This window comes from Pomacea canaliculata, linkage group LG3 (assembly GCF_003073045.1).
Source record: "Pomacea canaliculata isolate SZHN2017 linkage group LG3, ASM307304v1, whole genome shotgun sequence".
NCBI lineage: Eukaryota > Metazoa > Mollusca > Gastropoda > Architaenioglossa > Ampullariidae > Pomacea > Pomacea canaliculata.
Genome location: NC_037592.1, coordinates 8723990 through 8744231, shown reverse-complemented (window position 1 = coordinate 8744231; position 20242 = coordinate 8723990). Strand labels below are relative to the sequence as shown.

General features: G+C 40.0%; 1 long non-coding RNA gene across 3 annotated transcripts in view; it reads right to left on the bottom strand.

The window, feature by feature from the left end:
* Window positions 1–8534: 8534 nt before the first annotated feature.
* LOC112560676 overlaps window positions 8535–20242 on the bottom strand; it is a 53337-nt gene continuing 41629 nt past the window's right edge. For all 3 annotated transcript variants that reach the window (XR_003098566.1, XR_003098567.1, XR_003098565.1), the window contains 3 exons: window positions 18176–18424; window positions 17624–17674; window positions 8535–8847 (listed from right to left, as the gene is read on the bottom strand). This is a non-coding gene — a long non-coding RNA (uncharacterized LOC112560676). The remainder of the gene's footprint in view (window positions 8848–17623; window positions 17675–18175; window positions 18425–20242) is intronic.

Genomic DNA, 20242 nt, shown 5'->3' with positions numbered 1-20242 from the left:
TAATATTAAGCAAAAAATAGTTCATAACAATATAGCGTGAGTTTTTCTTCAAATTTATCATTTTATCTCTTTTAAGTCAAGAGTCGAATCATTTACACTACTATATATATATATCTCGAAATTATTACGCCAAATCATGAATGTTGGTTCAATCGTGTAAAAGTAAGTCTAGGGCTGTGATTGCTTAACTTCGAACCAAGTGCTTGTGGGTTTCACAGCTCTCTCCTAAGATCAAAGAACTGCTTCTGCTCACTTGTCAGGCGTACAGGTACCGCACATCCCATAGGTGGATGCAAGGGAGGAATAAGTTCTAAAATTGTAGTTCACCATTACGCCTTCTGGTACCAATATCTTTACTTACTTACATCTAATCAGATGTTATCAGAGAAAAAAACCACTCGATGAAAGTAAAGACTGCATTTAATAAGCCGAAATTTTTTTACATTGTATTAAAAACAAAACCACCCGTGTAACAAGCTGTTAAAAAGCTTACATGTTTTGGACAAGACCATTCAAACTAGAACATAATGTGTAATATTCATCAATTTAAAAAAAAATTTGAAACAATACTAAAATTTTTTTATAATAGATAATACGCGACAACAAATCATAATAATTGTTGGTAGCTCGAAAGACACTGGCAGCACACAGATAAGACTACAAAAGTGAAAAAAAGCATTTTCTGAGTAATGATCTCAAGTTTCTCCGCATTCCAGACGCCATCAGGAAGTTGAAACAAAACTTTGAAACTTGAAACGAAATTTAAAGAAGGTGATTCTAACGTTCGATAAAAAGTAATTTAGATTGTTTATAGACATTGAACACGATAGCGGCAAGACACTGCGGTCTACGTGTGGTGTCGGTGTAATAACTGTACATTAGCAGACACAAGTCTCCGATGGTTTTTGTAAAGTCGCCACACTGATGTCGCCCAAAACTCCTTTTTCTAAGTTTTAATAGACAAGTAAGTAATCGAAGTCAAACATGAAGTTGTACTGCTAAAGCAACAGGAATAATTAACGAACCATTCCCTCACACTTCCCAACACATACACACACGGTATTCAAGTTAAGATAATCATAGAATTAAATTTTTCTTAAATGTTTTCGTTGTTTTCTTTCTTTAATTCATGTTTTCTTTCACATGACACGCAGACCTTCAACCTAAGTAAGATGTCACTGATTTTTAATTACGCCTAGTAATTACCTGTAATGAATTACCTGTAATGAAAAAGGAAGATAATTTTCCTGGTGTGGAACGCGTAAAATTATGGGTATGTAATACAAAAATGTCATTAAATCAAGCAGAAAGGGCGACAGTGTTTCACACGTGGTGCAAAAATACAGATAAGGCAGCACAAAGTAAATGCCTCTTACGAAGATCATGAAGATATAAAATCTCTTCCTCGTCTCTGGAACTGGATCTCCCAACCTCACCCCAACCCTCGGCAGACTGGGATTAGCCGTGATATACCTACAGCTGCTGACGCTGCAAATAAATGTTGATAGCTTAAGGAGATTGGATCATAAGCATAATTGTTGACAATGAACTGACTTTTCTTCGGATTCAGTTAAACTACTTTGAAAGCACACTTCCTTCACTTAGTGACAGTCCAAACGTGCTTTCAAAACATGTTTCAGCATCTGTTTCATGGCCTTGTAACGACGGAAGGTCAGGACGTACTTCTGGCAGGCCAGGTACTCGCGCCTCATCTTCTCCAGGTGGCGCTGCATCAGGATGATGCGGCTGCGCCATTGCTGATGGTCGGCGCTGCAGGCGAGGGCGGGAGGAGATTTCGCCGGCAAACACACCTGTGGCAAGCGTATGAGGCTGCGCGCGCATTTCATCACGCTCTGGGCACGTGAGTGCACGCCATTCAGAAGGTTCTGGATGCTCAGCATCAGTTCATTCACTTTGTCCTCGCCTTGTGACGTGCTTCTGCTGGAATCAGATATTCTGACAGTCCGGCAGGAGCAGGTGAGGTTGGCGGCGCGGCGGAGGAGATGCATGCGCTGTTCCGTGGTGGCTTCTTTGATCAGCGCCTGCAGGCGCAGGTAGCGGGTGAGAGGGAACAGACGCTTGGAACTGTCGTAGGCCTGCTGGAGGTGTTCCTGGAAGCGTCTGACGTCCTGGTAGGCCAAAGCCAGAGCGCAAGATCCGGAAGCCGTTCGCTTACGATCACGTGGTCTAGGTGGACCAGCACGTGACAGGCGCAGGCACGACATGTTGTTCAGGTGTGGGAGGGAAGGGCAGTCAACTGTCAGTCTCACCTGCACAAACAGATTTCACAGACAGGGTGTTATGACCAGTCGGCAGGCCTTTATTCAAGATTGCACACGCGCGCATTCAACGTATACCCACAGAAAGAAAGAAAGAAAGAAAAAGCAAAAAAGAAAAATAAATAAGAACACTCCCACAGAGCTGACACATCCTGACCTGGGGAATGATAATAATAATAATACCATGGTGGGCGTATGTCAGTCAGTATGTAGTACAATATGTTGCGACAAAACATTACAGTCAGTCAACCTGTGGCAGCACAGCTGTGGTGTCACAGTCAGTATACAGCATCACAGCTGTGATGTTAGTCACAGTAGAAAATTAGTCTGGAAAAATCTGTCTTTTATTGAACTCATGCCAATCGTAAAAAATTGCACTCTAGTAAGACCATCAAGGCAAGAGGCTCAGCCAACCAGTCTATGCCATGATCAAATGTCTTTCCCAACTAACACCATCGTGTCTTTATGTCTTTCTGTAGCGGACACTGTATCGATATTTCTTTTTCTTTCTTCAAAATTTAGTCGGTAATGAACCAAGAGAGTGAAAAATATTGATTCTTACCGTTTAGTGAAGTCTGTGCAAGACATGTAATTATTTCGAACCAGGAGAAAGGTGAGAAAATGTCGAATTGAACAGAGGCCCCGCCGAGGGTGCAGAAACGCGACGACTCCAGACTGCGCTGTAGAAGGATGATCTTACAGGGAAGGCGTCTTTACTTATATACCTGTGCCAGGTATCCGCGTCTCATGTGTTTGTAACCTGATACCTGTCGGACTCGGTCTGAACATAGAGAAGGCTGCATCCTAAAAATGCTGGTCTACAGGGATGGTTTTGGCGTAGGAGTGTGGAGCAGGTGTTTTGAAGTGTGGGCATGTGTTGATTCTCTCCCTCGCTTTCTTTCCTTCTCGTGAGTGCAGCGTGCATGTAGATGAGAGAAAGATAGAAAGAGCTAAAAAAAAAAGAGTAGTAGCTGTCTTTTTACGCAGTCAGTCTCTAATCACTTCCGAGCATGCTCACAGTCAAATACCTTCAACGAACGACGAAACCAATCGCTCCTCGGTGAGAAAATACACACACACATAGGGGCAGTACAAAATATGAATTTATTTCCGAGCTAAATATGAAAATTAACCCACTAGAGAGGTCTGACAAGAGCTAAGAGTGTACAGGTAACTGGAAATGAGCAAAAATGGTCTTTGATGATGATGCACCCTGGAGCGAAGTATCACGAGTACAGCGTCCGTTACCCGCTGTTTCCAGAGTTGTTGATTCTAGAAGGGAAAGTGCTTCCACCTCCAGGTGATTTTGTTCTTTGGGGGATGGGATTCTTACCGCTTTTAGTCTCGCTCCGGTTATTATAAATGTGGAAGACCTCCAGGAGTTTTGTGAAGCTTCCCGAAGCTTCCACGGTATAAAAGACTCAGCGTCCGCACGGTTTCCTATACGTGATAGACACGTAGCCCGCTATACTCTCGAGTACGAGGTCCACTCACCGTGGAATAGCTCTTCCGACAGGAAGACATAAAAACGGTCAAGGGACTAAACTGGGTCAGGAGGGACCTCTCCTTCCCTCCCCTCGGTACCCTGACCCGAGTTGAAACAGTAGTCGGCACGCGACTGTAGTCACGAAGCGGTTGGTTTACATCTCTTGCCTTGTGTGTTACCCGACCTCCAACATTCTATATTTTTCCACTCGGACATTAAAGACCTTTTGAAAATGTCATTTTCTTCAGCGCCAAAAAGGAAGACAAAGCCTTTGAAATACTAAACAAATATCAAGGTGCCACTGTTGTGACCTGTCATGAAGCCTCATCTTCGCCTTTGAAAACGTAGAGCTTCAAGCCCCACAGGGGGAAATCCGGGCTGGTATTACTGCCATGTCCGGAACTGTTAGGTCATTAAATCCTTCTGTCCTTCTGGTCACAAAAGACCATAAATAGGCATTTAAATTTGTTCCTCTTATATATATGTAGGAGAGAAAGTTTACTTTACACTGTAGAAGATGAAAAAATGAAAATGGATTATTAAAAGGGCTTGAGGTACTGTAGTAAATAGTAAAATTTTAATTTTATTTTAAAGCAGAGTTTACGACAATTTTATAACAGCGTCATGCGTACCTCAAATTAAAGACCTACCCGAGAGTAATTTCTGGAATAACTAAAGTTTGTTTATTGTCAGAAGTTAATTTGTATCTTTGAGTAAATCAGAGTTTTCCCAGTAAGTGATACAAGGATTCTGACTTGTCCACAGAAAGAAGATAAAATTGTATTCCTTATAAATGTTATAGTTTTTGTCTCTATGGTCAGCTCACAGTGTCATTGCTTTCAGTGAGCTCAGATTTTAGGATTAATTCATTATCTTAATAGTCATCAAAACACTAACTTTCTTGTATTTCCACGTGTGGCATGTCTAGTATCTACTGTATCAGGTTACTTCGACAGGAAGTCAAAAGTAAAAATATAGAATCAGTGTCTTCAACTGGAGAGAGACAAAGTGGAAAAAACATCAACATCCGAGCTGTAATTTGTCGAAATAAAGCTGTAAAGCTAATCTAATCAAAAACCTGAGGTAAGGTTTCCAGAAAAAAGACTGGCTTTCACGACAGAGGCAATATTAATGTATTATTAATGTCTTATTGTCTATGTCTGCACGACTTTTTGAATGAGTGGCACGTAAGCAAAGGTTTAAAATATCAGTTTGTCAATGTGAGGAGGAGCAGACAGTGTCTTGTGCACGGAACGGACGCACGGAGAACGAAAATGTAGGTGTTTAAGTGTGTTTAAGTGTGTGTACGCGCTCGCACGCTCGTTTACGTATGCCAAGTCGTACATTATTAGTTCTTACCTATCTGTAAGTTTCGAGGATGGTGTCTGTCTCGTTATAATTAACTGAGAGCTGGGAGGAGGAGAACAGGGCGACAGGGCGGGGTGGGTGAGACTAAAGGTCAATATCGACCGAGTTCTCTCCCATTTCAGTCTGGATGACGTCAGAAGGGCCGAGATCGGCTGACGTGGCCTTGAGTGATCGCCATTTATACTCATCGCCAGCGGACACCAGAAAATGTCACCAAAACGTCCGGTCAAGGAAAAATCTCCAGGTCAGTGACCTTTCAGTACTAGCGCGTAAAGAAGTCTACGCATATCTACGTCCTGCACGTGCGCATATGTGTGTGTGTGTGACACGCGTAAGTGAATCTTTTCTTGGCATTTCTGAAAAACCTTCAATATTCTTTCTCTTCAGATTCACTAACTTGCCCACGGCCAGTGCAGCCACCGACTTGATATACAAATACCCTCACGAGGTCAAAGGTGATCTGCATCCGGGTAACATCTTTTTTTTTTTGATCCTCCAGCGAGCCATCGGGAGGGGAGCACATGTGCCTGTCCTCTCCTGACCTCAAGTGGATCATCACAGAAACGACTTTAATCACGTGGCTTTAGGACCGGGGACAGACCACATGGGACAGGTCTATTCCAAGGCTGGAAGAAACTTGAATATATTAAACTCGGTCGTCGTGAGTGGATGATAATATTCAATGTTCATTACATCCTCAGTCCTTGTCATTGAGGAGAGAGGGGACCAGAAGGATTTTGTCTTGCTTTCGTTATGTTTCTGGTGATGTTGAGTGAGAAAAGTTCAATGGTGGAGTTCTGTACTCGTTTTGGAATCCTTTTGTTTCACTGTTCCTTTTTCTATATTTTAAAAATTAATTTTAGTAAATTGTTTATTTACGTTTGATATTATTTTATAATTTCTTATAACCTACTTTGTTGTCTGTCACTACACTAACAATACATGTAGGGTGTTGTTTTCATAGAAACACGTCCACGATATTTTGCAGTCTCCACTAATTTTAGTTATTTTAAATTGATTAGTTTCATCTGATTTACAGAAAAGCAGAGTAGTGCTAGTGTCGTGTTCAGTTAGTTTCTCAGTTCCTTTATGTGTTTGCGTTTTTCATCCAAAATCATTTTTATTGCCGGCATTTTTTTTTTTTTTTTTTTTGGTCTGGTGTTAAAACAGAGATGTTGAGGCTGGTAATGTTAGGCCTTGTATTTGTTTTATTGCCTCTTGATAACTTTTCATTTCATTTTATTTCAGTATGAAAGGGAATATAATGAATTTAATCTTACCAGTTTCTTCACAAATTAAATCTTATTTTTATACTGTTATTGTCAGTTTACAGTGTGCTAATTTTTTTTTTGAAGCGTTGAAGAGCTGCCTGGCTATAAAGTATAAATGGGAAGTTTAGAAGTCATTGATATGTTGTTAGGAGAGTAAACGCCCAGTCCAATTCAATAATAGGTAACATGATCTGTCTGTCTGTCTGTCTGTCTGTCTGTCTGTCTGTCTGTCTGTCTGTCTGTCTGTCTGTCTGTCTGTCTATATATATAGTCTTTGTACGAAGTCTTGATGCTGAACTTATATGATATTCTTCTGTTTTATTTGAGGTGAAATACCTTAAGTGGTGTTGGACCTGTTCTGTGTCAGCAGAGTTTACCTGTCGGACTGTGTGTTCTGATGGCAGTCACTGTGTTTTGCAGAAGTAACAGTTGACTGTCCTTTCCTTAGTTCTGTGTGGCTGTTCTTTCTTTCCCAGTGCCACCAAGTTTGGCGTGTACGAAGGTACTTCCAGTACCACTTTCAGAAGCAGGGTGGGCCCCTTAACAGCAGCTTATCTTCTCCAAGAGTATTATAGAAGGCGGGATACTTTTAAATGGCCCACTCCGTTCTTTTCATCATAAATTTTGGTATAGCCTACATTTACAAATATTGCTTGTAAAGTCAAAGAATTTATGTGCATTTAGTCATACACACACACATGAACGCACACACTTGTATACGTGGAAGCTGGCACAGAAATAGATCACTGAAGTAGGAAACCTGTTTGTCTGTGATCGTTGAAGTTCCCCGGAAGGCTGTGTGCATGATGTCTTCAAAGGTGTCCTCCTCCAGGACATTTCCTCGGTACATGTCCAACAGCTACTGAAGTCCCTCTGCCGTGGAAAGAAGTTCAGAGGTCTCGACAACGATCTTTTTTTCACAACTGTGTCGCCTCCCTTTGAGCTCCCCGGAAGTGACGCAGATTCAAGACCAGTTTCAGGGTACTCGCACGTGGCAACGCATGGAACGACTCGAAATACTTCTTTTAAGACAGCTTCCTGAATAAATCTTGAAATTTTCTTTAGACAAATACGAGACATTGTCATGAAAAGACTTAAAACGATCCACTTCATTAGTGGACAAAAGTAAAAACATATGAACTGGCTTTCTTGTTTTGGTTTTATTTTGTTCCGTTATGGCTTTTTTTATTTGTATTAAGTATCATTTCTGTTTTTTCTGGTTGCTGTTTTCTCCCAGATAAGAAAACCAATGGTCTGGTAACCTTCTATAACACATCTTGGGTACAAAACTACACAGGTTGAAAATTCCGTTTATTCATTTTTCAATATTCCTGATATATTTAAGTTGAATGATTGCTCGTGTGTTTGAAGTTCCACAAAGCAGTTACATTTTCACAGTTAAATTGTGGCAAACAGAGAGATAAACAAATAGACTGGCAGACAGGCATTAGGTGCTACCTAGAAAGATGGATAGAGAAAAAGGAGAGGGAGACGAGAGGAGTATAGGAGTCCGCAAGCCAATCTCAGTGTCAACCATATTCATAAAATCGTTCATATAGTTGCATTTGTGTTCAGTAACCTCTTAAACCGTTCGCACTTAACTATAACAAATATAATGTTTGCAGTATTAACTACAAAAAAAATGAGAAGGACAATATAAATAAAAATAGCTGAAAATAGGACATAGCCAACAAATATCACCAAAAGCATAAAATAAACATACAAAGTAATTGCTAGTTTCAGTTCCATGTAAATTTAATAATAATCTATAGATACACAGAAAATCCTTTTTTGACATTCTAATGTCGTAAACAACTTTAGTAATAATATTTAGAATACGGCATTCCTTCATTATGCATACTACAGAGCTACCTGTGTCTGTACGAATGTTAGTTTTGTCAACACCCATGAACTTTGACAATTTCCTTAGCAATTTTATCTTTCTTTACATTGTAGTGTTCTCGTATATTATGATCATATTTAAATAAGGAAAAAATAATACATAGACACTTCCAACCCTATAGATCATATATCTACTGTTCATAAAATGTGTTGCGGTGTTGTTTCGCCTCTAAGTGTTTACACAACTACGCCATTCATCATATTTTCAGTGACAAGAACATAAGAAGCTTACGCCAACACTCTTTTATTATTCTTACTATTATTATCCTTATTTTGTACACAATTTCAATAACTCGCCATTCGCACAGCCCGTAGGCATAGAAGTAACGGAAGTGTCATTTATCGGCCCCGGCATCGCTGTGGAGGTCGTGCGCAGTCTCACGCATGCGCCGTGACGTTCAGCCAGCTTTGCGCATGAGCTCTCGCAGCTGCTCGATGGACAAGCCCGGTGACATCACAGGAGTCTGCCGTGAGCGTGACAACGACCTGGACCTGTCCAAAGTGCTGGTGATCATGTCCACGTTGTCTAGACCTGCGATGCCTGGAGAGACAGAGAGTGGGAAACACATTCCTGGGTAGAAATAACGGACAGTGAAAGATAATTATGCATGTTATTATAAGAATGTCAATCGTTGGTGATTGTTAAGGTCGTACGCCGAGCACTCAGTATTGTAATTGATGTCCTGACTGGGGATATGAACCAGAACTGTTTGATTCTAAAACGAGTCAAAGCGTTGCTGATGTTTTTCAGTTAGGTTCTTGAGAAAAGTCTTTTATTTGCTCCTCAACGAGTCCCCAGAAGACACATTTCCGTTTACTAAAACTTTTCAAGGAATCCAGATAACTTGCTCATTCGATGTTTATTTATTTAGGTATTTTAATTATTTTGTTGATCTCTGAGTTGTTTAATGTGATTCTTATTTCGCAAGTTCACTGGCTTCTCAAACTTGTGTTTCTTGCATTGTTTCCATTTACCACAGTTTCTGTCCTCGTCTCCTTTATCACTTTTTTGGTTGTTCTGTCTCACTTTATCCCATATCTCTCTTTTTTTTTTTTATATTTTTCATTTGAACTATGTTAGGTTCTCGTGTAAGAAAAGCAGATTTTAAAAATCTGAAATATAATCATTCATATTTTACTAAATTACAACCTGTACTTTTAGTATATTTTGTAGATGTTTTCATTTTCTTGTCTATGAGGTTTCCAGTGTTTCTGAAAATGTCGGAAATAAGGTAAGATTTGAAAGGAAGCAGCCAGATACCAAGTCAGGTACGAAGAGGTGAGAGTAGGAGGGCGTTCACTGACCAAGAGGTGGTTGTGGAAGTGCTGGGTCCTAGTGACAAGCGCACAAAGACTACGCAGTTTCAAAAACAAAAACAACAGCCAAAAAAAATCTTCCTCGTGTTTAATCAAATTAAAGAAGCCTTTACGCTTTCTTCAAACGCCAGCAGAATTAAATAACATGGTCAAAATCCTGTCTTCTTCACCATTCTTTTTTCTTTTTCAGATTCTGTTGAACTTTCCGTTTCCCTTTTCAGGTCAGTTGTAAGCCCCCTTCTCTCTCTCTTTACATTCACCATTCTCACTCTCCTCCCGAGGTCCTTCCCCCTCAACTCCCAACAGCAAACCTCATTTCCTCTCATCGCATTTTCTCGTGTCGCTGAGAGAGTGTGCAGACATACAGATGCTCACTCGTTACTCACAGTCACACACCACATCACATGTCACAAGGTCGGGGCAACAAACGATACCCACACCATTGACAACTCATCCATCGATTCCTTCCACGACGTGACCCGGCAGGACACTCTGTTCTTCAAGGTTCTTGGGAGCAAAGTCGGCGCCATGGTGGTCAGAGGAAGAACAGACTTACAAACTAGGAGTAGACTGAGATTGGTCGTTCTGTGCAGGACATGGTCATCATCGTCCAAGAAGCGCATTAATGGCGGACCTCGTCAACTGTCGAGTCTATCCATGTTCTCTCCCAACAACGATTGGTACCAGTCAACGCACAAATGACTGATTATTTGGTCCTGTTCTCACTGCTTCTTTTTCTGCTTATTTCTCCCCACCCTCCCCACCCAAAACACGCGCGCACACACACACACATCCTTGGATGGCGGCTGTGCAGACGGCGTGACTGTCTTATCACGAGGGATCGACTTGATTAGACGGGAAAAAGGAAGCCAGGCAAGAACCTGTTGGCGGAGGGAAAGTTAAGGTCTGAAGGAACAGGCATTTCACGTCTTTGTTCCACAGCCTCCATTCTTCCCCTCCTCCAGCCACCCCTCTCCCCTTGCCTCCAGGGGACAACAGCGAGATGCTGGCAGTACCGAGGGACGCTGTCATAAGTTTTCCGCTCGCACCAGGTTGCAGTCATTACTGTTCATCTTGGAAAGGAACAAGAACAGTGTGTGTGTGTGTGTGTGTGCTTGTGGGAGTGTGTGTGTGTGTGTCCATTTTAACTGCTACTGTCATTTCATATTACAATATCTACCCTCAGATTGTGTTTAAGAAACTCAACACTATACGGAAGAAAATCTATTCTTTCAGTTTTCATTTTTCTTTTCCTTTGCAAAGACTTTTTAAAATGATATTGACTGGGGAATTACGGTTTAAGTTTCCTGGCAGTCGTTGATAATTAGAGGAAAAAAAAATCACGGTCAGCGCTTTTTTCCCAAGGTACTTCCGATCACTCGACCATCTTGAATTAAGACGGTAGAAACATGAACCGACAAAAAATTATTAGAATTTTAGAATATCACTGTAATCATTGAGCTCAATTGTTTATATAATATGCATTAAATAAATTAGCAGGTCTAAAATAATATTCTACATCTTGGATAAAATAATACTGAAATTCTTACCTAAAATAATATTGTTTATTGGCTAAATAATTTCATAACTATTGTATTCAAGAATGATTTAAAAAAAAATTTATAAGCGAAATGATACTGTAATAATTGCTTAAACTAAAAAGTTAAAATAAAAATTGAAACTCTTGATCAGATCCAAGAAAGACTGGCAGACGGGACAAGCCAGGTCATGAAACGGTGTTGCAGTCAAAGACAAGAAAAAAAAAAGATTAAAAGGGGAAGTATGGCAATTTTCTCTTTAGAATGGGAGAAAATCTTGATGCAGAACAGTCATGAATAGTTTTCAAACAGCCACTGGAATCGTCAACGATTTACAGTCATTTATAAAAAAGGATGTTGCTGAAATAAGGTCAGTTAGCTGCCCTATTCTTCTGGAGGGAAGCGGCTGGGATTCAATTATGGGTGACTAATTGTATTTCGCATCACTTTTTTGTCGTTTATGCAGATTCTTATAAAGGACAGACACAGACAAGAAGGCCTGTTTATCATGCTAGTCACCAAGACCAGAAACCAGTTCTCTGGAGCAGGCAATGGATATTCTCACAGTCGAAAAGCCCTGAGCCTCAACAGCCTCGCTTGGCACTCTGGGCGAGTTGGGCTTGGAAAACCCCGGCAGCCATCATTTACTCATGCCCGTTGCGCACATGAAGCCTCGATCTCGAAAAATGTAACCAAATGCAAGCAGCTCATGGTTTCAAGTAACGAAACCAGCTAACAGCATGACTTCCATTTTCTTCTCTCAGTTTCGTGCAGTCTCTCGAAGGTAAGAACAGTTTCCGGGATAACTCGGCGTTGTAAAGCACACCCGACTGTCTCCATTTAGAAGATGCTCTTGTGATAAAGAATCTTGCTTCTTTTTTAAGAAGCTCGATACTAAGATGCGTTTTGCTTTGAAATACAATACAAAATGCGCCTTTTCGTGTCACTGAACTCCATAACGACTGAGGATTCTGGCTTTGAAAATGATCGTCCATTGATGTCGTCATGTTTGACAGATGGAGATGGGTTTCCGGTGTCGTTTGGTGCTAGCAAACCCGACTCTCACTTCCACAGAGTTTATGGCTGCGTCATCTTAATTCCTTTTTTGGCAAAAGACGAACATCAAACGAAATGGGGAACATTCCACCTGACAATAAAGATTAATATATCGTACACTCCCTTTGAATCGTTTGGGAAATATCAGCACAAAAATATAAGTCATACGAATATATGCTAAATACTAGTAACATATATATGTGTTGAAACTATTAATCCTGAAATGAATGAATGAAGTTTCGTAATAACATTTATTTAACAGTACCGTATCGACTTAATAATGCGCTGCTTATAGCAGTACCCGTTATATTTCACTTCTTTCAGTCCCCAGGAATTGATTTCTAAGTGATTCTTTCCTTACATCTAGGGCACATTTTTTTTATTTATAGAAAACGGTCCCAAGATATATCTTCAGCATATGGATTTCTTAAAGCAGACAGCATTTATAACGATCTACGTAAAAGCAGAATATTTCCGTTAAAGGACAACACGAGCGCTCAGCGAAAATCTCTTGAAATAGAACATAAAGTAGCACACAAACATATTCCGGTGGTATTTTATAACGAAAAGGTGCGAGAAATTCTACACCATTTTTTTTTCTCTTACGAAAGAAGATATATATATATAGAAAGCTGTTTTAATCTTAAAGTCTGAAGCCAAATGTTAATCCCTGGCCACGGATTTGCGGATCAGTGTGGATCAATGCATAGCTCCTGACTCACGTGTGATGAGCTCGAGTGGCTACTAAGAGTGGTTCACCGGCACTTGCAACCCATTTCTTAGCGAAGAAGAACAGACAGAAGGAGGACGAGACTCAGCGAGGGCCACTTATGCTCTTGAAGTAGTCATGTCACACTATGTCCATTCCTTACAACCAGCAAAGGTGAATTGATCAGAACGACAATCGAAAAGGAGAGGCAGGCAGGCAAGGGTTTGTTCAGTCATCTAATCATCGACCAGGTTCCTGGCTACAGATCTTCGCGAAAAAAAAAATAGGGTGGACCTCTCACACTTCTCCGCCGCTTCTCGGGGCCGCCAGGAGAAAAGAAGTTGCATACCCCGAGACCTTTAGCTGCTGTTCGGGGCTCAAGCAAATCCTTTTTCTTCCCCACCTCCCACCTACCCCACCCCAGTGTAAATCTTCTTGGCGAAAGTTTTGTGTTAACATGCATGCCGGAGATGCTCCTTTTCTCCAAGATTAAACGAAAGAAAAAAACTTTTATGTTGTAAGTGCATTTGAAGTTTTTGAGGGTTAGACTTGCAGGCAGCAAGCGCCAGTGGCGAATACACATATAATTGTATTTCAAATCCCTTATTCGTCTAAGAGGGTGACAATTTTCAGTTTTTATGATTTGTAATGAATCTGCCTTTTTGCGGGCGTGTATTGACTCTTACGATTAGCCCTTCTCACGGACAGGACAAAAGATGTTTAGATAGCCTCCATACAAATTTTGCTTTCAATTTTGTGTCTTGGCGTTGCCACAGCTTTTGGGGAAGGAAACTTAATCTGACAATGTGTTCTTGATTGTGGAAGTTGAAAATACGAAAAAAAAAAGAGTATTGATGGCTAAGGTATCATCGTCGGAGCTTGCTGCACAGTACTTCGCCTGTGGTAAAAGTTTTTGTCTTTGTTAGGATACCTGATATCTTTGATGCAGGAAAACAGATTAAAAAATCCTGGACATTTACCACCCCCTCTCCTACTTGTATCTGCAAGAAACTCTTGAGTACTTTTAGGTCATGTGATGACAAGGGACGTCATCGGTTTGTCGACAACGGCGAGGAAAGCTACTATAACCAACCTTCCTGAAGAAGAATATAGGGTCTGTCATATTACAATAGGTTATTAAATAATAAATATTTATGAAACAACTAACGTGTAGATCAAGGCGCACCCTTCTAGCTTCTTACATTTTGAAAAGAAATTCCAGGACTAGCAAAACACATGTGGCAGCTGTACAATCAAAAGTAAAGTAAAATCCTGATGGAAGAGGGAGATAATCCTCTCTTGAGGACTGATTTGAAAGCTGAGATTGAGGAGAATTAATGAAGTGGAAACGAATTTTGTAGCAAATGTCCATTAGCTGTCCACGAGGGATAAACATACTTTACTTTTGTTGGAAGACGTGAGAGGTAAAGGGACTGAGACCAATGTCTCTAGTGAATCAGTTTAAAGATTAGATAATTCTTTTGCGTTCTCGATTAAAATAATCTGCGTATAGCAATCCTGTTGTCTTATTTATAAAAAGGTTCTGATGGCTTATCGCATAATGCTTGGTGCCTTACATATAATAAAAACCCAGTAATACCACAGTATTACAAGGGCTTAATCTGATCGTAAAGTTTTCTTCCTGCTCGCCATCGACACACCATTGATGTTGTTAACCACTTAGTCGCTTAGCTTGCTGATGAAAGAGCTTTCCCTCAATTCCCTGTCTGACCAGCGGGTTTACCAGTGAATATGTTAATGGAGTTGTGGACGTGACCAGTGACCAACGGATGAGTCACAGACCGTACGAAAATATCCGGGCACTTTTGGCTAGTAACGCAATATTTCGCAAACAATCTCTAGACAATTTGTCAAAGACCCCAACAAAGATGTCTACACTAGCAAAGACCAATCGCATGCTAGGATAAGTCCAGAACAAGACTAGTTGAGAAAATCCCAGTCTAGGGAAACAACATGAATCAATACAAAGTTCCGACGTTGATGAGATGAAAAAGGGAAAACAAAACCCTTCATATTTATTTTCTTAAATTACTTTTAAAACTTAGAGAGAAATTTGAAATACTACAGCTCTAGTGAATTCTTTGAAACTTCCTTCTTTGTCCATTGGCAGGAATTTACTTTCTAAATATCATACGATATCTAAAGCATTTGGGCACAGTATTTTATCAAGTATATTGGTTCTACTCTATAATCTAAATGTTTTCATAGTAACCCTAGAGTACCAGAGCCAAGCTATTAATTTGCAGAAGATATCATACCCAGCCAGCCATCCCAAATATTCTTATATACATATGCAACTTCTTTCTGTCACAAACTTTCAGACAGACAAGAAAGAACTCTAGCAAACACATTAATCATCTATGGATTAACAGCGCACAGACAGCGACCCATTCCCTACGAATCCCTTTTATCCTTCTGCAATATTCCCCATGACCAAATGTCTATACACGGGGAATCGCCTGTTGATGTGGCTACTCGCCCTCCAAGCGTCTCTGTCAGAAAGACTTGAACATCAATTGCATTCACCTGCAACGAGGCTGGCACAGCTTCCACACAGGCTGACCTGCTGTGAGGTCATTTCCGTCTGCACTCTTCCTTTAAGTCTCTCGCTACTTTTATATTATGGTCCAGAAGGTCGTCCACTGCACCGACGGTCATGTCACCCGGAATGTTCTTCCTGCCCAGCCAGACTAGACACACTGAACCACTCACGTGGATATGGGGTCATTCACATCTACCTCGTTCTTTAGAGCCTACTAACCTCGGGACTTTTGGTTTTCCTGTCGCACAAACACTACATTGCCGACCGTGCAAACATAAAAAAACGGGATGACACACATATACAGCGCCCTCGTTCCATCAAGGGAGACAATTATTCCACTGCACTCCCTTTACGAGGGTGCATCCGACTAAACTTTTTAAAAATCTTCTGTTCCATTTTTCCTGTAAATGGTATGACCTCTTCTAGTTTACGGAGGATAGGAACGTCCTCCAGCCAAACTATTCGCATGACAAACGGTTAAGATTGACTGAGATAAGGCGAACACATTTATTAATTTCTTTGACCAGAGATTGAGAGACGGAGACAAAACGCAGATAACTTTTTCTATTTAATTTTCAATTACTTTTGTAATGAAACCTTAGCTTATTAATGTTGGGGATACGACAAAAAAAGCAATAAATTTGTAAGTAGAACAAAATTGCAGGAAAGAAATGAAAAAGAAGAAATATTTTTTTAAACATCTTGAGTAGACAAAAAAAATAAGATTAACACGCACACATAAACATACAAAAGAAATGTAAATGCGTGCGCATCACGCGTAAAACTTTCGAAACACTAGTGCAGAAAAAGTGAGTATGAGGAAACGATCGTGAAAAGAAAAGAAAAAGGAAGAAAAAAAATAGAGACTGAAGACTATGATGACATTGAAGAAGAATTGAAGTTTTTTTTTTTCGAGATTTGTTGAAGCATAGCAAAACTGGGAGTAAACTCAAGAAACCTCAGAGGTCACACGCACCAGACTTCCTATTACCCAAATCTTAATATAGCCACCCATTTACTGAAGTTTTAAGGACAATATCCATCGAACAATTTTCTCTTCCGGGACAAAAATAATAGACATGAAGTAGCATTAGCTCCCCCTGTCCCCCAAAAAAAATTAGAAGTAAAAAAATCTTCAGAGCTTTGCACCAAAATATTGTTTAGAAACTTATTTATATCACAGTAAAAGTGTGACTATTTCTAGAACACAGTTGAGACGAGAGGATCCAGAACACACAAACTCTTTTCTTCGAACCCGTGTCACGGAACTTGGAAAGAGAGAAAGGAAGAAAGAAAAGCTGCTGGCCTGATGCACTATTGCCGTAGGCTGCAAGGAGCGTGGGCGGTTACACAGGTCTTCACAAGAAATGAGAGCTGATTCCCTGCTCTGGTCGATAGCCTGGCCAACATTGGCTACCATCAGCATTTCACCACGGAACGAGAGACAAACTTTGCGCCCAGCAGTCACAAAAAAGTTGTCTCCTCTTTCACGCTGTTTGAAGACACCGGGTTGCGGCACTTGGCACCAGACAAATACATCAATCCGCGAGACCCACTCACTCAGGCAGCGGGCAGAACCACTGCTCCGGTAAAAATGAGGGTGCAGATGAAAGAAGGGAGCCTACCCCTCCCCAAACCTGAGCCTCGATTTCGCAATTTGTATCACTTTCTTTGGCGTTAGAGTTATTCCATCCGAGGAGGAGGTATGGTGTTATTTTTTGTTTTGTTTTGTTTTGTTTGTTTTGTGTGTGTGTGTGGTTTTTTTTTTTTTTTTTTTTTGAAGGAAAGGATTACACTAAACGAAACAAAATATTTGCGCTTTTGACATTAGAAACGAGGAATGGACACTGGTAGAGGTATTTTATCTTGTTGCTCATTCTTTGCCCAGTCCATGTTGTGACATTCTAAGCTCAGATCGACAGCACTCAGAGTAAATTCTAAAGAGTTATTTCCAGCGCCATATTAATTTGAAAATTTGATGGAATCGTTTTGAGCCTCTATCTGGATTCCATGTTTGGTAAGAAATTACAGAACGCAAAAACAAACAGCAGAAAAGAAGACGAAACAAAATAACTCCACAAAGCTCCAGGACAAAAAGAGAAGGAAGTATATAAAAGTTTACAAATACACTTACCGAAACCTCTTTTCTTTAAGCTACTGTTTCCATAGTCACCGTCGTCCATCCCTGCAAAAAAAAGATGTTTATATGGTGATTTGTATGGAATTTCAGACTAAATGTCCGTGAAAATGCTGAATCAAAATTTGCAATGTTCTCTATTATTAGCATGAGAAAGAAAAGTTGTTTGGTGGTTTATTTTTCCTGTTACAATAAATGTTTTTTAATAATTTACGAGCAAATTTAAACAAAAAGCTTCTGGTCAGTTCTTTAGCCATTCTCCAACATCACTTTTTCTAACTCGTGAATACAGTTGGATTGACTGTTTGCAAAAATAGTTTCCTGAGTGAATTTCTGGTGAGGTTCACTCTTTTAATCGTCCTTAACCCAGAGCAACGACTGTCTTTAATTATTCTTGATGTCGTCAAATGCGCATGCGGAGTACGACAGATTGAGTGCGCATGCGCAATGCAACCTTCTCGAAGCCAGTCTATTTGGGTACGAACCGTTCAGCCATATTACTCATTTCAAGATGTACAGAGTATCTACGGGACGTAAATTCTTGCTTACGGTTCCCAACGTGTCGTCACGTATGTCTGCATTATTCACGTCGACGTCTGCTTCGATGAAGTGGAGAAGCCTGAGGACAGTGGAGATCTGGCGAGGGCTGAGGGCCTGCGAGAGTGTGTACGCCTGCAACAGATCCTCCGGCACCGGAGCTGACGTCACTGTAGCGGCCAGGAGACCCACAAGTAGCACTGCACCCGCTGCCAGGCGTCGGGACGTCAACTCCATTGGATGAGGGTTGCACCTAGACCACTGATACACACAACAGATGGTGTTATTGTTTTCACTATTCATTATGAGAAAAAAAAAGAGAAGACACAAGAAAACATTTTACAAGTGTGGTAAGATCTGCTTTCGATTTCCAGCTCATTAAAAAAAAAACCCAATTCCCTCTATACCTCTTAGAGAAAATGTGGATTTTTGAGTCAACAATAGATACAAAGGATAAACGGGAGATAAGCGAGACAATACTATATAGAAACTTCATTTATAAAAAATGACCATTCCTTTCTGAGTTAAAATCATTTCCCTTTTTTACTTCTACAATTGCTTAAGTACGAATATGAGTAGATATATGCGCTCTTGAACGTAAATACTTTTATATAATATTGGTATTTTTACAGAAACATTAAAAGCTTTATATATATAAAGTATATTTATAAAGTATATTTATTTGTATTAAAGTATAACATGGTGTTCCTGAATCGTTTTTGCAGTAGTTAGAAACTGTTGTTACAGATTAAGATTATTTACAGCATCAGGTCAACATGAATCACTTTTGTGGAATATTGTGTTTGAGAGTATAAAAATTAGCCTTCAGGTATTGTAAAAATAAACAGCGGTAATGAAATCATCCTGGTTTTTAGCAGTTGGTCCCACGGTTAGAAAGGACTTCTCCATCGCTTGATCCTCCCGATTTTATGTATCGCGTGGACTGAGGTTCTTCAAGAGACTGAGAACTTTGTTGTAAGATTCAGCGCCTTTACGACATTGGAGTTGGCCACAAAATTTCAATGAGATGGTCTTTTTGGTGAAGATAAGACATCCATGAGTGATCACGAACACTATTTTGTCGAAACAACACCGATTTGCTGCTATTTTACGGTACTTCAAGCTAAAACTGTCGTCTACTACCTTTGTGTACTAGCAGTAAACTTTCCATCTCAATTATTCTCTCAACTATAAAATAAACTTCTAGAGAAAAAAAATTTCTTTTCTTACTACAAATGTTAGGCGACAAGACACATAAGAACATGTGTGACTAACTTAATTATACGGAATCAGGTTATAAAAATCCAAACAGGTCGCGAGGGTTTGAACTGATGTAGAAATAAGTTGAACGTTGAGAATGTTTAAAAAAAGAAAGTAGGTTGGTATTTTTTTTTTTTTTTTTTTTTTTTAGAAAGTTGTGGAATTTGAGCGAAGAAGAAACAGTTGAGTAGAAAACAAAGACAGAGAAGAAAAAAAAAGAATGACAGTACGAAATTAACGGTGCAGAATTGGAAGAACTCAGCGGCGAGAAATAACGAGACATTAGTGAATCTCTGGAGAAAAGAATCCTATTAATGTTGCGGATCCCACGGCTGACGTGAAGCCATCCCATTCCATCTCAGTTCTGCTCAGCTTTGTCCACCCTAGTCCCTCCTGTATTTTGTGCCCTCTCCACATATGATGCTGAAGTGCCTCCAAGTGGCTGGGAGTGGATGATGTCAGGAAGACAGAATCCAGACAGGAGAATGGAGGTACTTTATTTCTACCCGACTGTTGTACGAAGAGTTGTTACTGAGAAGCTTTATATCAGGGTTGGAACTCTTGATAATTAAAGATATAAAACACAGGAAAGCTAAACTGGAAAATGTTAAACTCACTCACTCCAGTATGTAAAGAATAAATAAATGTATTAAATGTCTGAAGTTTAGAAACATTAAAAGATATATATATATACACACATTTTTTTTAAATCACTTTAAAATGCTATTTAAAGGTTTTGTCACTCATTCTTTAACTTCCTCAACTATAATAGTTCGCAATTACTAGTAGATGAAAGAACTTTCTAGAAACCAGCCGACA